The sequence below is a fragment of the Balaenoptera physalus genome, assembly GCF_965194825.1.
Source record: "Balaenoptera physalus genome assembly, chromosome: 2".
In the NCBI taxonomy this organism is placed as follows: domain Eukaryota; kingdom Metazoa; phylum Chordata; class Mammalia; order Artiodactyla; family Balaenopteridae; genus Balaenoptera; species Balaenoptera physalus.
The window spans coordinates 177,307,667-177,323,706 of NC_138883.1; the positions used below are offsets into that span (position 1 = coordinate 177,307,667).

Sequence of the window (16,040 nt, forward strand, 5' to 3'; positions counted from 1 at the left end):
GCATTGAATCCATACTTTGAAATCTTCCCATCTCTAGTAATATTCTTCACCTGAACTAGGTCTCAGTTTTAGGTCTCTGATGTAAAACTTCACTGTGGCTGACAAGGTTTAGAATCAACTCCCGTTCCATATAGTTTCCTTCAGATTGATTTCTGTTTATCTACTTTTCATCCCTTTTTTTGGAGTTTGAGGGGTCCAATTAATTATATCACATTTTCCTTCTGCCAGCTTCCGAACCTTTGAGAAGCAGACATAACTCAGGTTGGCATAAAAATGTCAGCCTTATTTGTGGGGAAACTGGGTAAAAGAGCATCCTTAGATCTGACTCTAGTCATCCTACCCCTTCGCATTGGACTGACCTAACTTGCCCTTTTGAGTCTGCCGTGTGGATGAGAGGGGAATGTATGCAGGTTTGGGCAAGCAAGTTCTAAGAGAGGGTGAGAGACTGGTCACATGTGTGGTCAGTCTTTCACCCTCTCTCACCAAACAGATAAGGCAGAGAGAGAGAGAGAGAGAATGGTGTTTTTTCACCTATCAACCTGGGTGGAGCCCTACTCTTATTACCCCCTTTCTCTAAGAAGTCAGACCTACCCTGTTCAGATGGAGCCCCCAGTTCCACTGCCGACCTACTTCTGGGTCCGCATGTCATCTGGACCCCCTGCTCTATTTTGAATAAGTTTTTATAATTTTGATCTTACCCCCAGAATTCTTCCCTCTCCTCTGCAGAAATTTAAACCTGGCTTTCGTAGGCAGTGCTATTTTTTAACTATATACTATAACAAGTTATATTCTTTAACTTGATCAGTTCTGTCAACCAGACTCATTTCAAGATCTCAAATACTGAAAGTCCCTCTGTTTTCCTTTCTCCTCTTCTCTGGCTAGTTTTTTCCCTTCAAAGCCTCAAATTCAGATATTTCTTCAGTTATATACTGTCTCTCCACCTCTCTTTCCCTCCCCCCTCTCTATCACAGTAGATGGCCCTGCCATTGATCTTAACTCCCTCCACTGTACGCCCTTATACACAATAATTTTTATCTATATCCCTCACCCATCCTTTCTTCCATTTCTAACCATAAAGAAAGAACAGTTGCTCCTCTTAACGTGGCGAACTCTCACCAGACTTCTTTTCCCACCTTCTCTTGACTTTGCTCCGTTATTAACCTCTCTTCCTTTTACTGGCATTAAAAATGAAAACAACAACAACAATTCTTGTTAAAGATTCAGCTTTCCTTTCAAACTATGCCAGCCCTCTTGGAGTAGTTAATTCCATTTCTCCACTTTCTTTAATTCCCCCAATTACTGGAAGTTTTTGTTCTCTCTTCCTGCCGTCCTGAAATTTCCTTCTGAGCTCACCAGTGGCTCTTAGGTTATTCTCGGTCCTCCTTCTGCCCGGAACAGACAGGACAGCGTGCTCCCTCCTTCGGCTCTTCTTCCTTGACTTCACTGATGGACCTCACACTTTGGGGAAAGCTCCCCCTCACATAAATAAACCTTTTAGAAGATAAGCAAGCTGTCTTATTGACTTGCTGTAACAAGAGAGACCACACAGATGACTCTGAAGGACTGCCTGCTTTAGGAAATGAATTTAGGATTTTTATAGGTTGATCATAGGTTGGGCTTTCAAGTTCTAGGGTAAGAGGTCAGAAGTGAGCTGAGTCTTTGGACTGGCTGATGTCTTAAAGTAATGATCAGTGCACACACGCAAGGTTGTGCTGGAAAGGGAAGGTCTGTGGAGGCCGAGGACACTGCGTTCGTGACCGTCCGACTGGATGCTCGTGACTGTTCCAGCCCGCAGTCTTGCATAACTGATGGCGTGGTTCTTCTCGTTCTCATTTTCAAGCACGTCGTCTTCAGTGTATTTTTGACTTTTTAATTCCATTGCAGTTGCCCTGGTTTCCTCTTGACTACTACAGTAACAAAACAGGTCTCATCTTTCGAATCTTCTCATAGTAACTCTAAAACCAGAGCCATCTTTCTAGAATACAAATTCGAATGAGTTTTCTACCGAAAACCCTTGGTGGCTCTTTTTATGTATAAAATAAAACTGCATATACTGAATGTAGTATTCAACCCCTTTTCCAGTCCTTGTCTGTCTGTTGGTCTGTGGGTCTCCTGCTCCCTCCCTCCCTCCTGCTTTTCCTCCCTCACTCCCTCCCCTCCCCCCTTTTCTCTTCCTCACCCCCAGACTATGCTTTTATTATAGAAGTATACTGACTTTTCTGAGCTCATACCCTGTATTGTGGCCTCTGTGCCTAAAACAAAATAATTTTTGTTTCTTCTTGGAACGTTATTTGTTTCTAAACCTTACCTTTATCCGATTGTTAAAAGTCCTATCTCTTTTCAAACTGTATTTCCATGTCACCTTTACAGAGCATGTTACTTTGCTGGGACTATGTAGCAAAATACTACAGACTGGGTGACTTCAACAACAGAAATTTGTTTGCTCAGTCTTGGAAGCTAGTCATCTGAGATCAAGGTGTCGCAGGCTTGATTTCCTCTGAGGATTCTCTCCTTAGCTTGCAGGTTTCCGCCTTCTTGCCTTGTCCTCACGTGGTCTTTCCCCTGGTGTGTCTCCTTGTGTCCTAACTTCCTCTTCCTATAGGGGCACCAGTCAGATTGGATTAGGGCCCACCCTAAAGGCCTTATTTTAATTTAATCATATCTTAAAGGGCCTTATCTCCAAATACAGTCACATCCTGATGTACTGGGGGATTAGGGCTTCAACACATGATTTTGGGGGGTTAGAAGACACAGTTTAGTCCATAACACAGAGCCTCTGCACGTTTTCCCTGTAGTAAGTAACCCTCCCCCAAATCCGAAGCACTTTGTACCACTTGTAGCATTTATAGTATTTGCCTTGATGTGGAGTTTTTCAAGTTTGTCTGTCTGTCTCTGGTGGTTTGTGGGTTTCCTGAGGACGGGAACTATCTCTTATTCAACTTCATCTCTCCCTGCTCTCTAGTACTGAGTAGGGCTTGATAGTTAGCTAAATTTTAAACGACTCAGTGTAAATCAGGCTTAAATATCTAATAATATATTTTCCAGAAGTTTTAGGAGATTGACATAAAAAATATAGGAAGGGAATATGTTACCCTTCCTATTTTAGAAGTCTTTGAGCATAGCTTGAGATTTTTATCTTAGGTTCTTAAATTATACATAATATAAGTAATGTCAGTTTTATAGAACTAAATATAACTCTTTTATGATGTTTAATCATCTAATTGGCTTCTGTAAGCTACCTATCAATTCTTTCAATTTTATTGCTTCCATTACATTTGTTTTCAGATAAAGATGAATGTCATGTCTCAACCAACACTGAAAGTGTGACGTTTAGGAGACGTTTGCTACGTCAAGTCACCTCATGTGATCTGCTCACATCCCTCAGCATCAGCTTAACATTGATTTAAAACATAAAGAATTAAGTTCACCGCCTTTGAGGCTTTCTCAATGCTCGAATTGCTCAGAATATCTTAGAGTCCCCTTGTATATATTGAATCACTGGTCTTGGAAAATAGTGGAAAGATGATTACTTACTAAGTTTAATGTGCTTATTAAAAATAGAATGTTTAAAATCAAGGTATTATTTTAAAACTGAGAGTAGCACTTCAAAATCGTCCTTTCTTTTGTATCAAGTCTAGGCAACAAGTCCCAGCTGTGTGCCAAACTTAATGGTTCTAAAACGGTTTTCCGTTGTAACAAATGTTTTGTTTTCCAGTTTCTTAAGTCTTTGTATGGCTTTTTTAAATAGTTCTTGATCATTAAAGGGTGATACTTAGTAACTGGAACCTTAAATGGTTAGCTATTTATTCAAAAACTGTAGCTTTGAAAAGTCATCTTAACCAATCCCAACTATTATAATTATCTCTTAATGGTCTTCTGTCTTCATTCTGTCTTCTATCCTGTTTTTGTTGCCAGACAGATCTGCACGTAGAAGCACTCCAATAATTTTAAAACCCTTTACTGGCTCCCCACTCACTGCTGGATAGAATCCACGCCTTCCCCTGGCATTCAAAGCCCTCTCCCAAGCTCCTAAAATACCCCCGCCTTAGCCAGCTGAGCTCCCTCCTGTTCTCTGACTTCTCATTCTTGTCCGTGCCTCTGCGTCTCGACTTGGACTGTTTTCTTGGTGTTTCTCTTTGACGTCCTTTGCTCCTCCCTTTCTGGTTTCTCTGCCGGTTGAAATCTTGGCGCAAGCTGGCCCCTCAAGGCTCAGCTCAGGTGTGGACCCCTCCACGAAGCTTTCCCTGATCACTCCAGCTAGAAGCACGAGCTCTTCCCCTCTCTGCTGGCTTCACCCAGGATTTTGTTTTTACCACTGTTTCAGCACGTTTTACCCTGCAGCTTTAGTGTGTGTGTTCATGTCTGTCTTATCTCCCACCCGAGGTTGTGAGGGCCAGAAAATCAAACCTCTTGTCTAACTTATTTTTGTCTTACACAGCATTCGGCAATAACCTTTAGTAGTGCTTGGTAAATATTTGTATAACAAATTGAGAATGTGCCTGGACTTTTCTCCCATCATTCCCTCCGTCTTTCATCCCTACAGACACATATGGTCCGTATTCATGGCAACTGTTCTGTCTCGTTGTGCCCTCCTGGCAGACCTCCACACTGCCATCTTATCCTAGGAAAACACTGACCGTGGTGTAATTAACAAGATACAGTCAGTTCCCAGCCTCAGAAATAAACTGTAGTCCCAAAGTTCATGTCTAATTCTGTTGTTTGGAATGCAGAAAGCATTTTTCCACAAAAACAATGTTATAAATAGTGGTTAGGTTTCTCAGCCAGCCCTCCCAGGACTAGTTAACCCAGAAGTACCAGGGCAGCCTCCGTGTATCACATTGTTTTGTAGAGAACCTCTAACTCTGGATATGGAAACACATCTCTCATTCCCTAGAAGCAGAACAGTAACTTTCTGGACAGCCTGAGCAGTAGGAGGGTCTGAGCTGGGGCTCTGGCATGCCCCCACCCCCCATATTGGATACCCTCATACCACTAGCTTTTTGGTTTTCAGTATTTGCATAAGAGACATTTACCTATAGGTCACTGATACTCTCATGTCTTCTGAATTGAGGGCAAGGGGACACTTGCTCTTCTCATCCTCCCCACAGAAGATTAGGATGGTAAATAGGGCTTCAGCTGTCCTATCACATGGGTGGGTTAAGTCAGGTATTGACAGATTAGGAGCTGTTTTACTACTCCTCACTTTCAGTTGTCCTGTGGACTTATGGGAATTAAATATACAAACATGGAGAATACTTCTCTCTATAGGAAAAACACATTTCTAGGCATCAGCTCTATATTTGACATGACATCAGTTTTGTGGACAAGTGATTATCATTCCTACGTGGGCGTAGTGATGCTTTGCCATGAAAAGCACCCGTGTATGTAAACAGCCCTGGAGGCTGACGGTTTCTGTTGTCAGGCTGTAAGAAAAGCACTCCATAAAATTTAGAGAATTTAATATGTTCAGTCATCTTATGAGCTTGGAGCACAGGAGTGAGTGTCTATTTTATGTTTAGTACTGTCCTAGATGCTGGGGACTGGGGAACGGGAACCAAAGATAATATGAAAAGTGTGCTTTCCCCTCCAGGAGCCTGAATCAGGGAGCAGAGTATGAAAGAAACATTCACAGTGCAAACAATGTGTTGTTAATTGCCATAAAGTACTTCAGGAAGGTAACAAATGTTCTTAGGATGATCAGAATGGCATGATTCACCATGGTTATAAAGATAGTGGTGGGATTTCATTTAGTCTTAGAGCAATGGTGAAGGTCTAAATAAAGAGCTAGGAGAGGAAATGATATTCCAGGTTGGATTAACAGAATGAGCAGAGGACTAGAGTTACAAACAAACAAACGAAACAGCATTACTGGCTGGAACAGAAGGTTAGTTTATGTCAGTGAAATAATAGGTGGGAAAATGGCACCAGCGGTTCCACCCTGGCAGTGAATAAGAGTTCATCCGTAGATCTTTTTAAAAATACAAGTCCCTGGATCTTACCCCAGAACTAATAAATAGAATTTCTGGGGCATGACACATAAGCCTGTTTATCTTTTAAAGCTCCCCCAGTGGTTGAGAACCACTGAATTAGAAGGAGGGGCCGAACATAGGAGTCAGGCCTCTGTCCCTCAAGCAGTGGGAAGCCCTCAGGGGCTTCTGAGACGGGTGACATATGAGCAATGGGCGTTTGCCAAGATAAAGGATTCGTCAACTGCGTGTGAATGGCAGAGAAATAAGAACCAGCTTGAGTTTGAGAGTGGTGGTGGGAAAGCAGAGAAGGTCACATGTGTACGTGTGCTTGGATGTATGGGAGTCAGTGATGTCAGGCGTGATTTCTTTTATAAACTGATTATACGACTTCACCATTAGTTTGATCTCTTTTCTCTTACAACCTGGCAACTTAAACAGTAATTTCCGCCAGTTTGCGTTTAGTGGAAGGAGACCATTGTCTACTCATGTCCACGTCTAACTCATAATCATAAGTGAAGTTGTGTGTATGGGGAATGCGACCTGTAGCGTACTCGTAAAGCGTATACTAAGCACCCACATGTGCAGTAAGACCACCTCAGTTCTTACTGGGCAGGATTGTGCCAACAGCTGGAGTCACATGTACGATACTTACTGGCACATAATTCTCTAGCATCTAGTTGAAATTTGAAGAAATAGTCTAAATTATGCTATGCGCTTTAATATTTTTAGCAACAGATTTGATAAGCGCTTCACTTTTCTGGTAGCAGACCCACGCCTGCTTCCTGCCAACAGCAGCTGTCCTTCCTCTGAGTTTCCGCTTCTCTCCTGGCCACGTCTGCAGACCCTCCCCTCCCCTCCCCTCCCCTCCACTCCGGGCCCACCCCCTGCTGATGTCAGTGCACCACACCCCACCCCATCCTCACCCGGGGGCAGCAGAGAGGAGATTAAAGCAGTCAGAATTTCACTTCTCCTTTGCCACTGACAGGCCGGCTGACCCTGGGGGCTCACACTCCTGGCCAACGTGGGAAGTGAAGGCTGCCAGCGTATCCACACTCAGAAGGCTCAAACCACGCCTTAGTCGGACACGTTTCCCATCTCTTTGACGTATTTTAAATAATTTATGTTTGGCAACAATGGGCCATGTTTATTAGATGGCAGAGAATAAATTCAAGGTGTGATGTTTTGATGTGACCTGTCCCCTTTGAAAAAGGATTCAACATCATGGATTTTTTAAAAAGAACCACTCTTTTGGCTATTTTTTAACAGTACATACTGTGACAGCAGTTTCTGCTCTGGTCTTCTTTGCCTGTGGCAGTTAATTTACTCTTGTGTTATCAATATCTCCAGATCTCTTGACTTAGCTTTTTTATAACAACTTAGGCTTTCACTAACTATCCAAATGTTTAACCAGAAAATGGATGGTCTGCTCAGATTTCAGGGAGCCTGTAGGAGAAAGGGAAGCGCGGAGAACTAAAATTTGTTGAGTACCCACTCCGTGCCATGTCCTTTACATGTCTTTTATGATCTTAACTCCATTTTACAACGGAGGAACTTGGGATTTAGAGAGGTTTAAAAAAAGTATCTGATGTCAAAAGTCTAGTCAGCGATAGAACTGGGTTTTGATCCCAGGTCTGGCTATCTAACTGTTTAAGCAGCCTGATGCTACAGGTCTGTGTGACTTTTATTTGTTGGGAAACATCAGTGAACTTGGAATTGGTGGTGGGGTGGGTTGGGTGTAAGTTTTACCTCCCTCACTAATAACCGTGACCATTTTAATGAATTTTTTTAACATCTTTATTGGAGTATAATTGCTTTACAATGGTGTGTTAGTTTCTGCTTTGTAACAAAGTGGATCAGCTATACATATACATATATCCCCATATCTCCTTCCTCTTGCGTCTCCCTCCCTCCTACCCTCCCTATCCCACCCCTCTAGGCGGTCACAAAGCACCGAGCTGATCTCCCTGTGCTACGTGGCTGCTTCCCACTAGCTATCTATTTTACATTTGGTAGTGTATATATATCCATGCCACTCTCTCACTTTGTCACAGCTTACCCTTCCTCCTCCTCATATCCTCAAGTCCATTCTCTGGTAGGTCTGCATCTTTATTCCCGTCTTGCCCCTAGGTTCTTCATGACCATTTTTTTTTTTTTTTTAGATTCCATATAGATGTGTTAGCATACGGTATTTGTTTTTCTCTTTCTTACTTCACTCTGTATGACAGACTCTAGGTCCATCCACCTCACTACAGATAACTCAATTTCGTTTCTTTTTATGGCTGAGTAACATTCCATTGTATATATGTGCCACACCTTCTTTATCCATTCGTCTGTCGATGGGCATTTAGGTTGCTTCCATGTCCTGGCCATTGTAAAAGAGCTGCAATGAACATTGTGGTACATGACTCTTTTTGAATTATGGTTTTCTCAGGGTATATGCCCAGTAGTGGGATTGCTGGGTCATATGGTAGTTCTATTTTTAGTTTTTTAAGGAACCTCCATACTGTTCTCCATAGTGGCTGTATCAGTTTACATTCCCACCAACAGTGCAAGAGGGCTCCCTTTTCTCCACACCCTCTCCAGCATTTATTGTTTGTAGATTTTTTGATGATGGCCATTCTGACCGGTGTGAGGTGATATCTCATTATAGTTTTGATTTACATTTCTCTAATGATTAATGATGTTGAGCATTCTTTCATGTGTTTGTTGGCAATCTGTATACCTTCTTTGGAGAATAATGAAATTTTAATTTAAAATATTTAATGCTCTCAGCTTCAGTTTCCTCATCTATCCTATGGGGATAAAACCTGCTTTACTGACCATTTGGGTTGGTTGTGAGAATAATAAGCTAGTGAATTTCAGTATGATTTTATAGGTATGAAAATCCTTGAAAGATTGAGAGATTTTTAATTTAAGCAAAAAACAAGCAAAAACCCGCAAAGCATTAAATGAGATGATTTGGATAGATTTTGTGGTATTTCACTTCTTAACATTGCTCTACAAACTTTCCAAATACTATTTGTCAGTTTTGTAAGTCCCCACCACCATGGTTTGCCAAACTGCGTCACTGCATTAAACATCTCAGTGCAGCAGAGAGAGTCCTGGCTACATACCAGGTACCTCAGCTCACTTACCAGAAGCAATCATTAGTTTCTGTACCATATCCACCAGGCCTGAAGTCTGGTAGATACTGAAATGTTCATAGCCAACGAGGACTCAGAAAGTTCTGAGGCTGCTCAGTAGTCACTGACTTACCGGACTAAAGTTACCCTTAACATTCTCAGGATGATTCTTTATATTTTTCAAGTTTTTAATAAGCCTGAGTAATAAAGTCACATTTTGTAAAAGTACTTTTCACAAAACTGCTATTCAAAAGTGTTCCCAGGTTTCTGGGCAACGTTCATAGGTTACAGGATGGTGAATACTGAAAGAGAGCTCTGAGCTATTGTCATCCACTTAAACTTCTTTCACGTATACAGAGAAGAGATAAGAAATGTAGGGAACTCGTTAAGTTACAAGGACAAGGTTACGAATGAAGTGGCCATGAGCCTGAGAAGTACCAAGGTCATGTCCTAGGTTTACCCCAAACCTTTACCCCATTAAAGCCCTAAGTCTCTCCTAAAAGGCACATGCCTTAGGAAGACCAGCCGAGACCATGGAAGAATAGTATTGGAGTAGTATTCAGATATGGATCCGGAAGGCTGCACCTGTTCAGTCTTGGACCCAGAAGTGTGTAGGGCTCTTCCGCATCGGCCGTACATCCCAGGGGGGGTCCCTAGTCCTGAGGTGCTGACTCCCACCTGACTTCTAGTGCCAGCACCGCGCCTGCTTCCTACATCTGGTGGATGGATGCCTTCGGGAAGGGAAAGGAGACACAGGAAGCAAAGTAAACATACAAAGCAGAGACTGTCCGTAATTGTGGACCATGTTTGGCTTGCACAATGTTCGTTTTAAACATGAATTCGTTATTAACTAGTATTAGTCTAACTAGTTCCTAATTGAGTTTGCTGTTAATTAATTTAATGTGCGAATCCAGATTTCTGGGTTCTCTTGAAAACTGTCAGATGTGGCAGCTTTAGTCCTACCTTTGCCGGTGGCTGTCGTCCGTTAGAGCTGACGGGAAGTCGCCTCAATGAGATGGGAGCCTATGCTTTCCAGTTCTCACAGCCCCACCCCTGGCTGTTGATTTCCTTTAAATAGAATGAAGAGGAAAGTTAAATGTTGCTTATACTGCCATTTGTGTTAAAGTTGGAAATAACAGGTTGATAGGATAGCGTATTTCAGTATAAGTGAAAGACTGTGTTATCCTCCTAGGGCTGTTGTAACAATGTACCATCAACTGGGTGGCGTCAGACAACCGAAGTTTGTCCTCTCGTTGTCCTGGAGGCTAGAAATCTGAGCTCAAGGTGTTGGCAGGCTCCTGCTCCCTCAGAGGCCTCGGGGAGGATCCGTGTTTCCTCCTCGAGCTTCTGGCAGCCCCACGTGCTCCTTGGTTTGTGGCAGCGTCACTCCAGCCTCTGCCCCCATCTTCTCTTGGCTGTCTTCCCTGTGTCCAGATTTTCTTCTTATGAGGACGGCAGTCATATTGTATTAGGGCCTACCCTAATCCAGGACAACCTCATTTTAACTGAGGTACGTCTACAAAGACCCTATTTCCAAATAAGGTTACATTCACAGGTACCCGGACTTAGGACTTAAATGTAACATTTCGCAGGGGCACAGTTCAACCCATAACTGATGGCATATTTCTTGGTGGAGTGCAGAGTAATAGTTTCAGGGCAGAGATCCCTGGAACAGGGTGCCTGGATTCGTACTTAAAACTTGTTTGCTCTGTAATATTGGACCAGCCGCTTACCCCTCTCAGTGACTCCATGCCCTCACCTGTCAAATGAGGATGATGGTACCCGCCTCACAGGGTTGAAGTGAAGACGAAGTGAGGTAATACATGGAAAGTACTTGGAACAGTGTATGGCACATGCTAAGTTTCAATAAACTGAGCCATTCTTATCTTCATTGTTATTCACTCTTACTCATATACACAAGTTCTGTGCATGCAAGGAGTTTCCGTGCCCAAAGCTGTTATTTAAGATAGCATTATGAAACAAGCCATGGACAAAGTAGAAATAGTAGATAGAAATGCTGCATGGAAAAAAAAAAAAAAACTTAAACCAATAAAAAAGAGAGTGAGAGAGACTGGAATGTTAATAAGATTTACTTTTTCCTGCAGATAAGATAATCGTAATACATTAAAAATGTTTAGCCTCCTCACTGTGTTGGATTACCTGCCCAGCCTCTGGATGCACTTGAAAGTGATAAAGACCCAGGTAGGAACTTCAGACCTAGAGGCTTAGATGTTGACTGTTGGGCTGGTGAGCACAGTGGCCTGGAGATAACACTGGGGAGGTTAGTCCAGGGGGCACATCCAAGGAACACATGACTTCTAAGTATCCCCGCCTACCTCCTTGGAAGCATGTTATTACTGTCTGCCTCCTTCCCATAAACCCTTGCGTTGAAATTATCCTGGTTTCCAGTCTCTGGGTCAGAGATTGAGGCCGAATAATTCTTTACATTTAAACCCTACTTTTCTTCCAAAGGGACCAAATATTTTGAGATATATTATTTCATTTTTCCACGTAGCATTTATGTAAGACAGCCGTACAACTTGAGTTTTATTAAAAACTGAGAACTCCAGTAGAGAAGGTTTAAAGAAATGACAAGACTTTTTGAAGTCCCTGGAAGAAAATTGTTCTACGGGTTAGGGCTATTGGGTATGCAGTACTACAGAACGTGTATGTGGCTCATTCTCCAAGGTAGTACTGTCCTGAAAACATGAGAATATTCAGATAAAATCAAAGTATCTTACCTAAATGGTGAAAGGGGCATATGGGTATGATATTTACTATTTGTGATTTTATTTTAATAAAAGAAGTTAGGCTGTTTAATTTTTGGCAAAGAAGTGGTGTTGTATCATTCAATTATTAGTAATTTGGAACATTTCAATTAAATGATGAATTCATCAGGACTCCTTCAGTTGCAAATGCAAGAAAGCCAGTTCAAGCCAGCTTATGAAAATCAAAGGAACTTAATTGTTTATATAACTATGGTTTCCAGAGGTACATCTGGCGTCAGGCATGGCTGCAGCCAGGAACTCGGATGATCTCATCTGGACTCTTTTTCAGCTCTGCTGGTTTCTTTATTCGTCATTCTCCAGACAGCATGTGATCAGTGAGATGACCGGCAGCAGCTTGAGACTGTCGTCTTCCCAGCTGAGCAGTCCCAACAGAAAGAGAACTTGTGGGGCTAAACCCCTTGCCGCCTGCCTTAGAGAAGATGCGAATCAACCCTCCTTGACCCCTGTGTGATGAGTCATCCCTGAGGCCCAGCGGAGGGCATGAGTCCCCGTGCTGCAGTGAAGAGGTGTGGCCCAGGGACCGGAAGCCCCCCGGGGTCTCGAGGAGCGAGAGAGGCTTTCTCCCAAGGAATTCAGAGAAGGGCGGTGGGAGTGTGTGCTCAGCAGACCAGAGCTGCAGTGGCCTCAAAGCGTTACAAATGGTGTGTGAAATCAGGTAGAGACTGTAAGTTCTGATCTTAAGGTGGCAAATAGAGAACTTTCTGCCTTCTCCTATTACAAAATCCATCCAAAACAAAGGAACTAAGAAAAAAAAAATTCCACCTCTATCTTTGATAAAACGTAGGTGACATTAGTAACTCTGATCCACAAATATGAACACAGAAGTTATATGACCCTGTGACTTAGCCGAGGACAGTGAACACCTAAGCTCCCACAGGGGAGAGTAACATGACAGGAAGCGGTTTTGCCTTGTAGAACCTTAGGAGGTCTCAGGTTAGGCTGGAGGAGGAGCTAAAGCATCGGGTTAGAAACAGACCACCAGTTGAAAGTCTATGAAAGGACCAGTTGGACACTCGGACCCTTGTCTCACCCCAGCCAGATAACTACCTTCCCAACAGCCCAGGCAGTGGAAGGTTTATTCTCTGGAGAAGTTGAAACTTCAGAGAATCGAGGCTCAGGGACACGGGAGCAGTAGAGGGCGGGGTTAAGTAAACATCCGCCCTGCTCTTAGAGCGTCAGGAGCCAAACTTCTAAGTCCCCAGTCAGGTGCTGGAGGATTCTGCAGAGACCCTGACCGGTCCCAGGGGAACTTCCTATAGGGGTGCCCCACAGGGAAAGCCCACTTGCTATTCAGTGAAACTGACCTTCAACAAGCTCAGCCCACAGGCAGAGCTGCCGTCTTGCTTTACTAATAATTTACACTTAAATAGGGAGAGTCAGCCTAGGATCAACAGATATTTGGGAATGCCTCGCATATGAAAGCAGAGATAAAGCAAACAGAAATAAAGAACTCTGAGGAGACAAAACAGCAGGGAACTTAAGAAACAAACTATAATTACTATCTCTGAAAATGTGAGAAAATTTTGCATAGCAGAATCCTTTTTAAGAAGGAGAATTAAAGGAGAGGAAAATTAAAGAACAAGAAGTAACTCACAAAAATTAGAAATGTGATGGCTGAAATCAATTCCTTAGAGGGATTGAAAAATAAATTTGAAGAAGAAATAATTAGAGACACAGTCCAGAAGATTCTGTCACTCACTAATACAAGAGAAAATTTGGAGAGAATTATCGAAGAAATAATACAAGGCACTTTCCTAGAACAGAAAGAAAAGATAAATGGTAAAGTTTCCAGAGAAGAAAAATTGTCATATACAAAGTGTTTTTGGATAAGAACAAACAAGGGACTTCTCAACATCAGTACTGATATAGAAACATAAATTGTGAAATATTCTCTTAAGGGATAATTTTTGTCATTAAAAAGCATTTCTTCTTTTACCTGAGAGTTAGTTACTGTCAAATATCTCTAGTTTCCTTAGCACATATAAAATATTCCACTTACAAATTTTCCATTATTTAAACTTATTTAAATTTTTTATATAATCTGAGGTACACCTGCAAATTTGTGTTTCAGAGATTTAGGATATTTTATGGTGCTTTTTTGCACCATAAATACATAAATATTTTATGTATTTTTTGATTCACTAATTCACTCAACAGGTAATTGAGTGATCTTTTTTCAAGGTACTGTGGAGTTGATATTTCTTGGTTTTGTGTGATAGCCCAACATCTGGTCCATAGTTTTATAGTCAGTGATAATAAATATGACTGATTTAGAAACTCACTGATGATACTAGGGTATGTGGTAGCAGGACCTGTAAAATACTTGTCTTTTTTTTTTTTTTTTTGTCCCAACATACTGTGATATCTTTTTTTTTTTTTTTTTTTGGCCATGCCACATGGCTTGTGGGATCTTAGTTCCCCGACCAGGGACCGAACCTGACTGGCAGTGAAAGCTCTGAGTCCTAACCACTGGACCGCCAGGGAATTCCCAACAACATATTGTGATTTGAAGTGACAAAGTTTGGGTCCTACTTTTCAAATATGTTTGGCTCTTATTTTTATACATGTATAAAAACTATATTAATTATGAGTAACAAAGTATCAGTGTAGAATATTAGTTTTTGTCTTATCTTTTATCAGTGTAGAAGACAGAGTCCTGAGTGCTAATTTCTTCCAGAAATTAGAGGCATCAAAAGTTGAAATTTAGCAAACACTTTTTTCAAATTTTAATTATTTGAAAAAATAATATTTTTAGGATTTGATGAATATTATTTTTGACTATATAACTAATAAAATGTATTATTATGGTATTTTTGGATTAAAAATCTTCTCCAAATAGCATTTTGGTTTTTAAAACATTCAAAATTTTAGGTTGTGAACATTACAAAAGAATTGAAATTTTAAGTGCAGTGCAGCTCCCTCCTCTTTTTGGACTAGTTTCGAAAGCCTAATGAAATGGAAGGCAAGTGTCTTTTTCCACTTAAAAATGGTTATATTTTATTCCTTAATGTACTATAATGAGAACAAAGTAACATAGAAAAGTCAAGAAATGAAAAAGTGCCAGGATTCTTCTTGCCAATATAACTTTTTAGAATTGTGCTGAGTTGCTTTTGCTGTAAAACCAGACCCAGTCTCTTATGGATTCTCCAGGTAATGACATTTTGTGGAGGATTTTTGTAGTTCTTTTGGCTCAGCAAGGTCGAGAATTTTGAATTAGAACTGGAAGGCATCCTCTTATTCATTTTACAAATGAAGGAACTGAAGTCCGGAGAAATCATGATTTATCCAGGGTCATACAGTTAACAGTGAGGGTTGGAGGAGAAACATGGCCTCCTGTCAGGCAGTTCAGTGAGTGATCTTTGTAAAAGACTCTTTGGGTTTATTCTCACCACCATCACGTTGTGTGTAGTGTCCATAATTTATTCATTAGGCCCAAGTTGCAACTTACAAGTTTGTGTTTAATTTTCTGAAGCTGAGGGAACATTTAGAATTAGGAATACTGACAGTGACCCAAAAAAATGGAATGGCAAGAAACATTTGGAAGAACTGTTGCCTGGGGTAGAAGCTGTCCCTTGCTTAGACTCTGGCCCTGCTCTCTAGAAGGAGCTCCATTGTTCATTATTCCCTAGGACCTGAATGTCTTCTGGAAAGTTCTTCTTTGCCCATCTTCCTCCAAGGTCACACTTATATGGACATTGGGGGAATATTCCCGCCTTGGAGGCTGTGTAACCTTTGTTTCCTACTTTATGATCATGCAGTTTTGGTGGTTAGAGCATTGTTTTAGGAGTCAGCTGGAGGCTTAGAGGCAAGGCTTGGGGGTTGGGGGGCTGGCAATGTTATTCCCTCAGAAACTTAGCTGGCTTCTGCTCTACCTCCTTGTAGTTGACTCCATATGCCAGACGGAGGGATTACGTGTCCCATCTGTCAGGGACAGTCTCAGTTTATATTCCTCGTGCAGGTTAAGTGATAATGCCCTCTTTCACTCTCAAAACTGTCCCGGGTTGGACAGTAAATTGTGTATGGTCGCTGTAGCCAAAAAAGCATTCCGGGAAGTCCCACGCCTAATTTATTCCTTTGCTTCCTTTCTCCTATTCCTCCCTCTCTCAATTTATGGGGGCCCTTGGATGGCCATTTGAAATAGGCTTCCTGGGAAGTTCACC

General features: G+C 41.7%; 1 protein-coding gene and 1 long non-coding RNA gene across 33 annotated transcripts in view; one reads left to right on the top strand and one right to left on the bottom strand.

The window, feature by feature from the left end:
• LOC309656466 overlaps positions 1-11,289 on the bottom strand; it is a 607,356-nt gene extending 596,067 nt beyond the window's left edge. The window contains exon 1 of the long non-coding RNA XR_014261386.1: positions 7,760-11,289. This is a non-coding gene — a long non-coding RNA (uncharacterized lncRNA). The remainder of the gene's footprint in view (positions 1-7,759) is intronic.
• The window catches only part of ZNF438 (zinc finger protein 438), a 193,770-nt gene that overhangs the window by 83,537 nt on the left and 94,193 nt on the right, over positions 1-16,040 (top strand). The window lies entirely within an intron of this gene.